Here is a 13,368-nt window from a genome sequence, read left to right as displayed (position 1 = left end):
GAACCAGTCAGAGACAAGTGTGTCTGTTTGTGAGCGTGAGTGTGAGGTGAGCGAATGAGAGGAAATAAATCACAGTAAGAGGGAGGAGAGACTCTGAAAATGATGCAGAGAAGAAGAGGTGGAGGTGGATGGGGTCAACTGACAAAAACACTCATAAAAACACACGCGCACACAAGGCACATGAAAATATACACACATACAGGCACCTAAGCTCACACACATATATACACACATAGATCAGGTGGGTGTAGTGTAAAGCACCTGGCACAGCTTCTTGGTATGAGGGGGAGAGAGAGAGAGAGAGAGAGAGAGAGAGAGAGAGAGAGAGAGAGAGAGAGAGAGAGAGAGACACATTTCCCACTATCCTCCTCCTTCTCTCCCTTAATATTTGCTTTCAGTTCGCCATGTTACACCATCCTCACTTGGCAGCCTGTTATACTGAAGGAGTGAGCTGACATTCTGCTGTATAATCTCCGCACTGAGAAGCTGTCAGAATTCAGGGCTCCTGGGAAAGCTTTTATAGTGGAAGTGATGAATGCAACATTTTCATGAAGTGTTTATTGGGAAGTGATGAGCTTTGGTGGCAGAAAATAGAGTGAACAACTGGCGGATATCAGTGAAAATGACAGATACAATCGTTACTTCTGCAGAAGAGATGAACCATCACCTCTCTTCTGGCATATTTAAAGAGGCACATAAAATCAATTTATTCCATACTTAGTAAATGTCAAAACAAGAGCCTATGACTCCCGCCATCTGCAGTAATTCCATAGAATATCAAGCTGGGGTGGTAATAGAAATACTTGGCACCACTGTTTGCTGTCCTGCAAACTACCCTCCATCAAATCTCCATGACACATAGCAGCTACTACAGCGTGTTTACAAAAATAAAACGACAAGCTAATGTGCTTGGTGTAAATAAGTCATAACAGTTTCTGTTTTGGCTGTACAAACTGGATTTGTGTGTACTGGATGTCTTTTTCCTATATTGTAATGCTGCAAACACATGCTTCCTTTCCATGTTGAGCATTAATTTTGATAGTTAGGATAAAACAGGATTCCAAAAACACAATTTTTAAGGCTGTGTTAGTCCAATAGCAGTGTTTTTAGAGTGTGGTGGTACAGTAGCAGTACTACCAATAGTTATGTCGCCCTAGCTTGCATGAAGAAAATAAATTGCATAACTGAAGTTGAGGAAGGAAATCAAGAATGATAACAGCAATGTTTGACACGTCTCAGGATTGTCTAACCAGCATTTACACACGACTCTCTCCATCCTTGGATATGCCTTGGAAGAATAAATGCTGTTCATGACTCCCCAAAACACCTAAGCTACCTTTTGATGGGGTTGTATTCTTCATAACCCTGAATGGTACCAAAAACATTAATCACTCAAATCATTCATTTAGTCACATTTTTACTTGTGGGTTTTTACTAAGTGGGGATGTGAAAATCAGGAAATTGGGCCTGAGAAAAGGTTTATTATACAATCGGCAAAGAGTCTCAGGAGAATTTCAACAGCTTTTACGACCCACTCCATCCTTGGTGATTCAGGAGCTATAAACAGAAGACAGAAGGTAGACTGATGACCAATCTCTCCTCTCTATTGTTCTTCATGGCAGACAACAGGCCTGATGCTGAGAGAGGATTAAGCATAGCCCACAGTCTCAGTCTCTCTCCCTTATCAGAAAGGAGCAGGTTGGGAGTTGGGAGCAAGAAACAGGAACATCACTACCTCTCCTATGAGTCATTCTTTAGTCCTCTGCTCGCTAATGCTGAAGCACACACACACACACACACACACACACACACACACACACACACACACACACACACACACACACACACACACACACACACACACACACACACACACACACACACACACACACACACACACACACACACACAAAGCCCACACTCATGCAGACACACATCTTCCCTGCTGTCTGTCTTGCATCAATAATATTCAAACAAGAATAGAGTGGTTGTCTCTGCATATTGATGATGGTCTACTGGCATGGAGGGGATGGAGAGATGCAGCTTGCCCGTCAAATGTCAGACCAGACCAGCAAGGACCTCAAGGCAGCCAGCTATGACACATTTATTTTTATCTGCCAGGCTTCCTGTGACTCAGGCACCTCCTTGAAACTTGTGGACACTGTCGCTTATTACATTGATACTAAGTAGATGCTGTAAGGAAAATGACTGCATTTGAAATTTGTTTGGAAAGAATACCACTGCTACAAGCTGCAGTAACATTTGGTATAAAGTTCATATAGTGTCTATGAACATGGGTTATGCAATGGAAAAAATGCCAACAATGTGATATCTATGAAACCATCTCATAGGCGGACGTCCACATAATAATGTGACATCGCTTTGATAGGCAGTGTATGATCATGAGGATCCAGGAACTCATTGTCACACAGAGTGTGAGGAATCACAGCAGAAATGAAAAGCCACATTTAAACAAACAAAAATGTCAAACTTGATTGTGGAGGTCAACATAAAGAACTACTGCTTGTCTTTGCACCATGGCTCTTGGCTCAACATTATACTTACTAGCACATTATACATACCAGTACAGCAATAAAAAGAATGCTAAGAATAATACTTGTATTTGAGACAGATCAGAAGTACAATATTTATTGTTGGATTTGTTGGATAGGCTTAAGTGACAAGGAAAGATTGTGTTAGACAGGAATACGTGAGGCATTAACAGAGGCAGGAGTAGCCTGTGCAACTTGCAACCGGACGGTTGCTGGCTCAAATCCCCTGATTAGCTGGTAACATGTGGGTGGGGAAAATAAATACCTTGCTAAAAGTGTCCTTCAGTGGGTACACAGGTTGACGGTTTATGTAAAATGTAGACATTTCACTGTTCATTTTTAAATCAACATCAACAAAATAGTCCCATAAGAGGACTGTGGGGTTAAACTGGCTCTGTCAAGGGTGTGTGGTCTAATCTTTGTCTAATGTGTGTCTATCTGAGGGTCGGTGACCCTGGGTTTTGCTCCTGCCTTTACTAATAACATGCAGAAGTATGCAAAGTCATAGAGTTTAGAGTCATAGAGTTTTCTTGAAGTCCATGAGGCCTTCTCATTAACAGTTCTAGTAACACCCAGCAGCCTTTACTACTGTGGGCCCTCGCTGTGAGGCCCAGACTACTAGTGAGGATGAGGTCATCCTACCCCAGAAAAAACTTCAAACCTGGCTTCAGTGGGGCAGACCTGGAGGACAGGCATAAGAACTAGGCTGCAAGATAGAAACAGTAAATGAATGGCTAATAAATAATACAGAGTACACACACTGTAACTACACTGAACTGGACTTCAGTAACAGGATCAGTTTGCCAGGTGGAGCAGCATATTGCAACTTTGCTTGATCAAAGTATGTGGGGCATTTAATGTACCTTAAAAAACACCTCACTTGAAAGCAACTCAGGAAAATGTGACTTAAAAACCGTCAAACTCTCACATCCGCCCACACATGTACCCACACACAGGCACACATACACACAGAGAGACAAAACAAATACACACAAAGAGACTAAAGCCCAACTGATGTTCAAGTATCTACCATACAAATATCACAAGTTCTCCTTCTATAGTGTATTTTGCACTTAATGTTCAAATAAGGAAAGTAATATCAGATCATGTGTATTTGTCAATGCATATTTTAAATAGTTTTGATCAGTATCAACTTCACCTGCGCTGGTATCATATTAACACACCTTTGGTCCACCATGCCATTACCTTGTTGCAGAGAGTAATAACTACTGGGAGCAAGTGATGATTAACTATGTATAATCATTTCAAAACCACACTGAATACATTCCCTCTGGTTATTAATAAGCTCTTAGTGAAGCGGATGTCATCTAAGGGGAGTTCAGAGCTTCTACTGCCAGCAGTGACCTTCCTCAAGTGTGTGTGTGTGTGTGTGTGTGTGTGTGTGTGTGTGTGTGTGAGGGAGAGCTTTCCCTTAGTTTGTGTAGAAGGTCTCTTGACTGGACGTGCTGCAGCTGTCCCTTAGCCTGAGAGCTCCGCATGCGTGCGAGTGTGTGTATGTGTGTGTGTGAGTGAGTGAGTGCAGTTGAAAAATTAGAGGGAGCATTTGTGTACGAAAGGGGAGTCTACAGACACGCACATTTATTTCTTTTGATGAGAGTCACACATAAATACATTCACAGATGAGGGATGAGGGTGTGTGTGTGTGTATGTGTGTGTTTCTGTGTGTCGTATCCTGTGCTTGGGAGGATCTGGGGGCCTGGGAACTGTGTGGTGATCACACTGGGCTTCCCCCGGCTCATCTCAGAGTCATGGGAAAAAAGAGTGACCAACAACAACAGGACTCATACACCAAGTGACTAGAGTTCTCATCGGGCCTGAAAATTAAGACCCGACCCGACCCGGGCCGGACTGGGCCAGCCCGAGGCCCGACCCGACCCGACTAATTAGCCGAACTTTAGGCCCGACAGCCCGATAAAGCCCGAAAAAAAAAAAAAAAAAAAAAAAAAAAAAAAAAAATCGCCAAATTCGCCATTATTTAGCAGAGCCGGTCGGCCGCGGCACCGGGGCACCATCAGTCGGTATCAGGCGGGCCGGCCGCCGCACTGGCCAGCATGAGGCAGCTCACCTGTCAGATCCGGCAGACCTGACCGGGTGGGCGCGGTATCGGACGGTGCCGCGGCCGGCCCGCCTGATACCGACTGATGGTGCCGCGGCATGTGCGGGTCAATACGGTAGTCTAGAAAACTGGAGATTTTTTTTTTTTTCTCGTGCGCCCCCAAGTAGATTGCTCCCTGGGCAGTTGCACTGCCCATAGCAGAAACCGTCCCTGCTGCCGAGTCTGCCAGCACAGCGGGATACTGCTGCAACTCTCTCTCACTTGTTTGCGCTGCGCTCGCACAGCTGGTTGTCTGTCTGTCACTGAAAGTTTAGCCTCCAAATCCAATCCAGTCTCTCACTCTCCACCAGTCACATAAAAATTAAACGTCATAATCAATAACACAACACATAATTCTATTTTTTTATTTACAAAAAAAAAAAAAAAAAAATCCCCCACAGAACCCGAAGCCCGACCCGACCCGCCCAATTCACGTAAATTTTAGGCCCGACCCGACCCGAAAATGTCGGGTCGGGTCGGGTCGGGTCGGGTTCGGGCAGAATATGAGAACTCTACAAGTGACCACCCCAGATTTCACTGTTAAGTAAAATCTGAGGCAGTAAAAACTGATATACGCAGCCCTTTAGAGAGGAACAATTGTCATCTTCCATTTCTCCCAATGGCAAACACAAGGAATAACTGCAAATGCTGCCCACTACCTTGCAGTGCCAGGTGAATTCACACAACTTTATAGATCCACAAGAAAAGGAGGGGGCTAAGTGAGAAAAAGCAGGACAAAATAGCAGGGCATTTGTTTTTGGCTTTGGACAATGTGTCATATCAGCACACTATAGCATAACCAGAATCGATAACTCTGCAATGCTGTGCCATGCTATAATGCACACAGAAAGAAAATAGTGCCTTGTGGGCTGTACCTGACAGTTGCCCACGTTTTATGTTATCTAACTGATGGAGATATCATATAATATTCCTTTAATCTTTAAGCCACTTAAACTGTACGCACAAAGCTGTAGGTCATATGATTAAATTCAAAACCCTAAGCTTGACAAAAGAATAAATTCTCCATTAATTATCGATTCTGAATTTTCTAAATGCTCTTATTAATACCCAGGGTGCCATACATTCAACACCAGCATCGTCATTTTTCATGAAATACAGCAGTTCAACCAGAGGTCAAACTATTTCAACATTTAGTAAGAGAGGAAAGAGAAGCCTGGATGTTGCAGTGATACGCACAGGCACACCTACACACAGAGAGGCACACACACACACACACACACACACACACACACACTCTTCTCTTGCCTCTCACTTGTTCTTTAGTGTCATATTGAATCATTTTGTCAGGCATAATGACATGCAGCCGAGCCGGGCATAGGAACACACAGAAATCCTGGTGTTCCTGTCGAACGATCTTGCAATTGCAAAGAAATTAAAAACTGCAGAACTACACGGATGAATGATGCGACACTCAGAGCTCCTCAGCAGTGTGTTCCTGTGCCAATTGTTCAACAGTAGCTGTTATTTTTTTTCTCTGTTGAAACTTTTCTCCCTGTTGACAGACCCTCCTCTGTTTTTAACTTTTTGTGCTCTGCTCTGCATGGGCAAGTTATTTCCTCACACCAGTGGGGATTTTAAAGAATAATACAGGATTTATTCCACCTTTGTTACAAGTGCAACTTGTCAGCTTTTGACATTATTCTATATTGATCTTTATTGCTGTCAAATTTCCTTGAAAATATTTTGAAGGGTGAAAAATAATTTTCATCATAAAGAATAGCAGCTTTTACAGTTCATTTTAAAAAGGTGCTTTCTAATTTTGTGAGTTTTTTACCCTCTGCCTTGGTACCAAAAATTGCATCAAATATCATATATTTTAGTGGTATTATTTTAACACTTAAATGTTATTGTGACAAATCTCAAAATCACAGTCAGTCTCCCATTCACTGTCAAAGGAACAGCTAATGCTTCCACACAAGCATGCGAAAAGTATGACTTTTACAGTGTTGTAAAAAGTGTCCAAAAGTCTTACTTTAATAAAAGTAAAGATGTATCTTGCTAAAACATTACTCTGGTAAAAGTGAAAGTCACCCATGAGAATATTAATTGAGAAAAAGTCTAAAAGTATCTGATATTAAGGGTACTTAAGTATCAAAAGTACACAAAAAAACAAGCAAAAGTACATATTCTTTGTCTCTCAAATACCAATTTTTACCAATATATTCTCAAACTGTTTTCCTCCCCTCTTTCCATTTCTTCTTCCTCCTTTCCATGTATTCCAAAGTCACAAAGATCAATTTCATTTGTCCCAAAATGGGAAATTGGTATTACAGCATAGCACTAAAACAATAAAATACATTAAGAACAGCAACAATCCTCTCTCCTTCTGTCTCTTTTACCATAGTGAACATTAACCACCAATCAAAAAGCAACAACTGCTGTTTTTCAAATCATTCAGACCATGTAGCGCTCCTGTGCCAAGCTTCTGAGACTTTCCATCAATTCGTGTCTCTGTATTTCTTTCTCCTTCTCCTATATTCATTTTTCCCTCTATCCCTGGGCCAGCATCACTGCTGGAAGGAATGACTGTTACCGCCATCTCACTATCACACATCAGTCGCTATTGACAGCTTCTTAGCAGCACTGTCGTGTAATATCAGAAACGCTGGCAGGACCCTTCAGCTGCCAAACAACTGCCTGATTACAGTGCTGCCTGTTCACCAAATGCGTCAATGTGCCTCTCATTTACAAAATTTTTGATTCTAGCGAGTAGGTGTTCAGGAAAAAATGTATAAAAGTACACATTTTATTCTGAATATATAGTGAATTAAAGTGAAAGTTATCAGAAAAATAAATACAGAAATACAAAAAAAAAAAGCACAAAACACAGAACAAATACTTCAGAACAGTAAGTATTTTTACTTCATTACTTTACAACTCAACTTACAACAAAAATATAAAAGACTTAATTCATCTTGGTACCTACCTCTAAGTGGAATTACTGTCTTTCTCGGTGTTTGAAGGGACTTCAGCCTTTCAGACCAAGTAGCCAGTCAGATCTAAAAAAAAAAAAAAACAAGTGAATATGCTTCGAATCATTTCAAAAAGAGAATTTGATTTATGCACTACATGACGTGTGAGCACTGTGTCAGGAACTTTGTCAAGCAAGTTAATTCAAGGCTCCCCACTCTGATTGTGGAAAGAGCTGTTCTTTTTTGTTTGTTTTTTTTGTTAGAGTGAATTACTTCAATTAATCAGGAACTATTGGAATTAACCATGGTCCTTGACCTGTCTATATTTAGGCTGAAGCAAGACAGAGTTGTTGGAAAATACCAAATACTCTAATCTCCTACTGGCCAAAAACAAATTGCTTCGAAGCAATCCACAGCACTTTGGTTCCTACACCAACTTTGCAGATTCAAAACAAAGAAGATTGATGAAAATGGCGGAAAACAAAACTGGTAGTTTTCCATCATTTTCTATGGTGCAGATTAACATCTCTGCCATGTAGTATGTTGTCCAAGATCCCTGTGGAAAATATCAATGGGTTTTTCGAGAAATGTGTTGGACAGATATCCACAATATGTACAAAATGCTAAATGTTTGGGTAGGGGACTACTATGAGCAAAAGTTTACATTTCGTTGATAGGCAATTTTTGCTACCAAAGCTCAATCCTCTGACTCTCCTGCATTCAAATTCAAAGATTTTCATGGTCCTGCATGGTTTTTACAGTTGTTATTGCCCAATATACTTAGTTTATTGAGATATGGTATGTTATTGCTGTCTGTTACAGACCTCTTTGCCAAAGGAATAGAATTTTACTATCAACATTTGATTTAAATAAGAACTGAGTAATGAAAAGTCACAAAAGTTGATGTTAGTTGATGTATTATATTTCATGGCACAAAACATAGCATAGCTAGTACGGCTCAGTGTAGCACAGACTTCATTCTGGACGTATTTTGCAAATTCCATTCATATTTTCCATGAGGATTTTGGACGTTTCACAGAATGGCAGGTTTGCTATCAAAGCTGCACCTGACTGAGACTCTCTGTACCCTCTGACTTACACATTACACAAGTTAAACTCAACCCAATACTATCAAAAAATGTTGGGAAGAGCAAATTAAAAAAGCCTTCTTGGATCCAAATGGCTGTGGAAGCCACAGGCCACATGTAAAGCATCAACATAGCAGATTATGTGATGCTATACAGCCAAAAAGTCAAAAAGACTGACATTGCACCACATCAATTTGCTTTCAGTTATTTTCAGTAAAACCCTACAAGTGCACATTTTAGTTAAGTAGCCAAATACACTTCAATTTTTATTTTTATTTAAAAATTTTAAATATTCCAGTTTGTTTGACTAATAGTAAATGAATGAGTAAAGAAAAGCAAAGATAGATGAGAAATTAGACAGTGTCTGGGAGAGTTAAATGAGGTGGGAAATTTGAAGAAGGTAGCCAATGGTCCAAGGAAGAGAAATGATAGAGAATGTGAAAGAATCATAAAAATGAAAAATAAAAGACCCATTTGTTTACTGAAGCAAATGTCACATCTAATAAGAAGAGAAACGGGAAGAAATCCTGCTTTCTAAAGTGACTAAAGAACAAAGAGAAACTGTAATGAGTTTGACCACACATCAGCTGCAGGAGCAGTGGAGGGAAACTTTGTGAAAAATAAAATGACAATGGCTCTACTTTCAGAAGCAGAGGATTTCAGAATTATAATCTTTTTTTCACCACTGAGCTGAATCATTTCACTGTAATTATTCTTAAGCGCACTATTTGAATACCAAGCTACACGACCTGCTCTCTGCAAGCACAAAGCACAGAGTAAACACTGCCATACAAACCAAGTCTTTCTCCTGCTAAATGCATGAAGGAATGGAAAGTATGAGGAAAGCTACATTCAGCTGAACAGCTCCTGAGGTTCCTGTCCTCTCACTTCCCTGTACTCCCTGTAATAACACGACTCCTCTGACAGAGCACAGCTTGATAACCTCAAAGTCTGTAAGCACACTGACAACTCTGTGTGTGTGTGTGTGTGTGTGTGTGTGTGTGTAGGCAGAGGCATGATGACCTTTATGCAACATTTTTTTGTCCAGGGAAGACAATTTTCTTCACAGACAGACAGACAGGCGCGCGCGCGCACACACACACACACATACGCAGTGTATGTCTTAAGCCATGCTGTTTGTACTCAGACAGCATTTAAGAGAAGTATGACTCAATTAGGCTTTACACGATCAGGATTTTTGGGGCCGATCACCGATCACTGATCAGTGAGTTTAAATAAACCAATCACCGATCCGATCACATGAGGGAGCAATATGTCTATTTAAATAACTTGTTTATTTACTGTATATACTTATGTGCCATTTACTCAAGCATTTTTGCCAATGTTTAACAATCTTTGCCATGCCCCAAACTGACAGAGGTACTGTAGTGTTGCACAGATTGCAAATATCTTGAGTTTTATCTGTCTCAGACACTTTGAAGAAGTCCCACACCACCGACATGTTTGTTTGAATCCAACGGCGAATGATTCAAGATTCAAAAAACTTTACTGTCTGTCACACAGTGACAGGGCTCAAAACTAACATGGCGGTGGTGTGGAACATCTTCGGAGTAAATGAGACAGATAAAACAACGCAACGGGAGCATCTGCCAAAAGTCTCAACACGACAATGACATCATTGATCGGATCGGCGAATTAAGACATTACAGCCGATCACACAAATTGCATAAAATGCAAAATATCGGCCGATCCGATATAGCTGATCAGATCGGTGGAAAGCCTAGACTCAATGCCCACCTTGAGCTGATACTAATGTTGTCCGCTGTTAATTTGTCCGGAATTTCATCCTGGTTACATTCAACTTTCTATTCACAAGTGAAATAAAACTATTCTATGAAACTATCGCATGATAATAATGAGACACCAGGAGGCATCTTTTCTGTTGATTACAATTCCTTAACTCCATAAAGTAAAGTAAACAATCCAGAACAGATTACCAACTCTTTTTCGGCAAACTCAAAGGTCGCTATGTCACAATTTTAGTGGCAGATAAGCACAGGTGTAGATCATGATGCAATTTGAGACAGTCAAAGAGATCCTTTATTCCATATGAGCAATCCTCTATCATTCCAAACGCAGCATGCCAAAATTACATTACAGGACATCTCACAGTGAAACGAATCCATTTTAAACGGCACTTTACTGCCCTTGCACTAAAAGCTAAAAGAAAAAGTGGTGGTAGCTCATTCTCCTCAGCTTTCGACACGGTGAAGCTTGTTTTCATGAAGGTAGGTCAGATGCAAACATTACTAGGAATGCACAATACTGGATTTTTTTGTGGACATCTGATATGCCAATATTTTAGCAGATTGCTGATCCTGATACTGATATATGCGTATATTTTTTCCATCTAATTTCAGAGAACATCAAGTCTCTCCTGTAGTGAAATGTACACATTCCCTGAAAACTACTGCAACTAAGGTTAAGGTAAAACATGCCATATTTATTTTTATTAGGGATGTTTTTTTTTTTTTTTTTTTTGCAGATATCCTGATATTCATTTTAAAGCTTTTATCAGCCGATACTGATGACATGCCCATAAGATTGTGCACCTGTAAAGATTATCCACAGTGATAGATCTTCCTGGCATATGAAGAGTGTTTTTCCTCTCCTCCTACCATGGAAACTGCAGAGAGAGCAGAGGCTGTTTCAGGACACACACGCAGGGTGAACCAGGGGACCTGACTGATGGATCTATATGCCAGCCGAGGGCCTGAGGCTGCAGCATACCATATACATATATATCTGAAAATATCCTTTTTTCTTTTTCTTTCTTTCTTTTTTCTTTTCTTTTTTTTTTTTTTTACCATTGTGGAGATACTGATCCCTTAATTTAGTTTGTAACCACAACAAAGACTGTCAGGATTTCTCTCTCGTAAGGACGCCAAATCCCCTGACAAACAGTATGTTGCAAATCACTCAGTACAGCAGCCACACAAAAGTGTCATTGTTTAAGGCAGATGTCTTTCCTAATGCCACTAATCTTTGGACCACAGCATCGGGTTTGAACTGCCTGTGTCAATATGTAATCTCAATATGTACATCTTGAAGCCACCATTTAAAGGACGATTCAACAGTAAAACAAATTAACGTTGTTTAAACACAAATATGCCTATTTTACCTTGTGCTTGTGGTGCTGTTTTGGTGTTTTATGTTTTAATTTCCTCACACAGTTCCTGACATTCCTGCTAGCACACCAGAATTACATCAATATCATTCTGCAGAAGTAGAATGTAAGAGACTACAGCAGTGATGGAAGGGAAGGACTTGCATCCACATACACCACAATTTTTTGGCACCATTGTTACTGTGTTGTGTTGTTGCTCTGACCTCCCACACAAACTATGCAGCTATGGAGCACATACACAATTTGTTTTACATGGTTTGCACTCTACACGGTGAGCCACCAGGCGCCCCAGTGGAAAGCTTTTAATAGTATGAAACCGCAGCCTCTGCTTCCAATAGGCAGGGGCCAACATGTGATTTTGGAGTGTTGTGATGTGTTATTACATAGATGTGTGTCCCTTAGTACACATGTGCAGTATAAATATACATGTCACACATTGTTTTTTTGCTTGTTTGTTTGTTTTTTTAAATAAACTCTGTGTTACTTGAACATTTTTCACTGTGTTCCTACATTTCTTTGTGTGCTCCTAAGTGTTTTCATTTAGTTGAGAAAAAAAATTAGCATAGAGTCCTGTTATGCTCATTCTTAGCACAAGCATACCTGTCATGGGATCAAATGCATCTCCTTTTTCAAAGACATGGTGAAGTTTTTGTGATATATAAGCATGTGCACACACTCTCTCTCTCTCTCTCTCTCTCACACACACACACACACACACACACACACACACACACAAGCACGCGTGCGCGCGCACACACACACACACACACACACACACACACACACACACACATAAACACACATACACTGCAACAATCACCAAGGAAAAAGAGAAAAAAGATTGCTGCCTGAGGTAAAACTAGGATTTGTACCATGGATAACAGTCAATCCATCAAAGATCATTCCAACAACATTTCCCTCAATCTGCTGATACCTCTAAATCACAGGGCATTTCTCCCTGGTTAGGTGAAAGCTGGTTTGGCTCAGGGCAATTTTAATAGAGAGCAATGAGTGAATGCTCTCTGACAAACACACACAGAAAAATTTCCCTTGCCAGAACATATTTCACACATCATTTCTGAAACAAGACAAACACTAATGACCCAGAAGCTGGCCAAACTGACAGCCCTATATGGATTGAGACTTCTGGCTCTACAGCAAAACTACTCAATCACTTCGACAGTCAGGGAAACAGTTAAGGAAAAAGGAAAGAAAAATGTTAAAAATAGAGCAGCTTGCCTCAAAATCCACTAATGAGCCCAATATTTGTTTTCTGGCAAGCGATCATAACCAGCCCCATTACATCACCTCAGAGCTATTTTGGCAAGCCGACAACAAGCGAATACTATCAGTGATGAGTTATTATTGTAATCAGACGACAGTCACAGACAACAAAGAAAGTTATAATGACAACAGACCATTATGCGAGAGAATGACTGCATTGTTTAGATGTGAGAACATCCTGGGTTGTGACTACAATAAAATAATCTTTTCACCACCACAGAAGAGTGGGATTTTTCAATTCTTTTTT

The 13,368-nt window shown here is 40.5% G+C and overlaps 1 protein-coding gene across 7 annotated transcripts in view; it reads right to left on the bottom strand.

Moving 5' to 3' along the window:
• The window catches only part of ncalda (neurocalcin delta a), a 74,423-nt gene that overhangs the window by 45,639 nt on the left and 15,416 nt on the right, over positions 1 to 13,368 (bottom strand). For all 7 annotated transcript variants that reach the window (XM_030072329.1, XM_030072330.1, XM_030072333.1 and 4 more), the window contains one exon: positions 7,616 to 7,688. The gene's annotated coding sequence lies outside the window, so the exon portion shown is untranslated. The remainder of the gene's footprint in view (positions 1 to 7,615; positions 7,689 to 13,368) is intronic.

The sequence above is a fragment of the Myripristis murdjan genome, chromosome 16 (assembly GCF_902150065.1).
Source record: "Myripristis murdjan chromosome 16, fMyrMur1.1, whole genome shotgun sequence".
In the NCBI taxonomy this organism is placed as follows: domain Eukaryota; kingdom Metazoa; phylum Chordata; class Actinopteri; order Holocentriformes; family Holocentridae; genus Myripristis; species Myripristis murdjan.
This window is presented reverse-complemented; position numbering and strand designations above follow the sequence as displayed.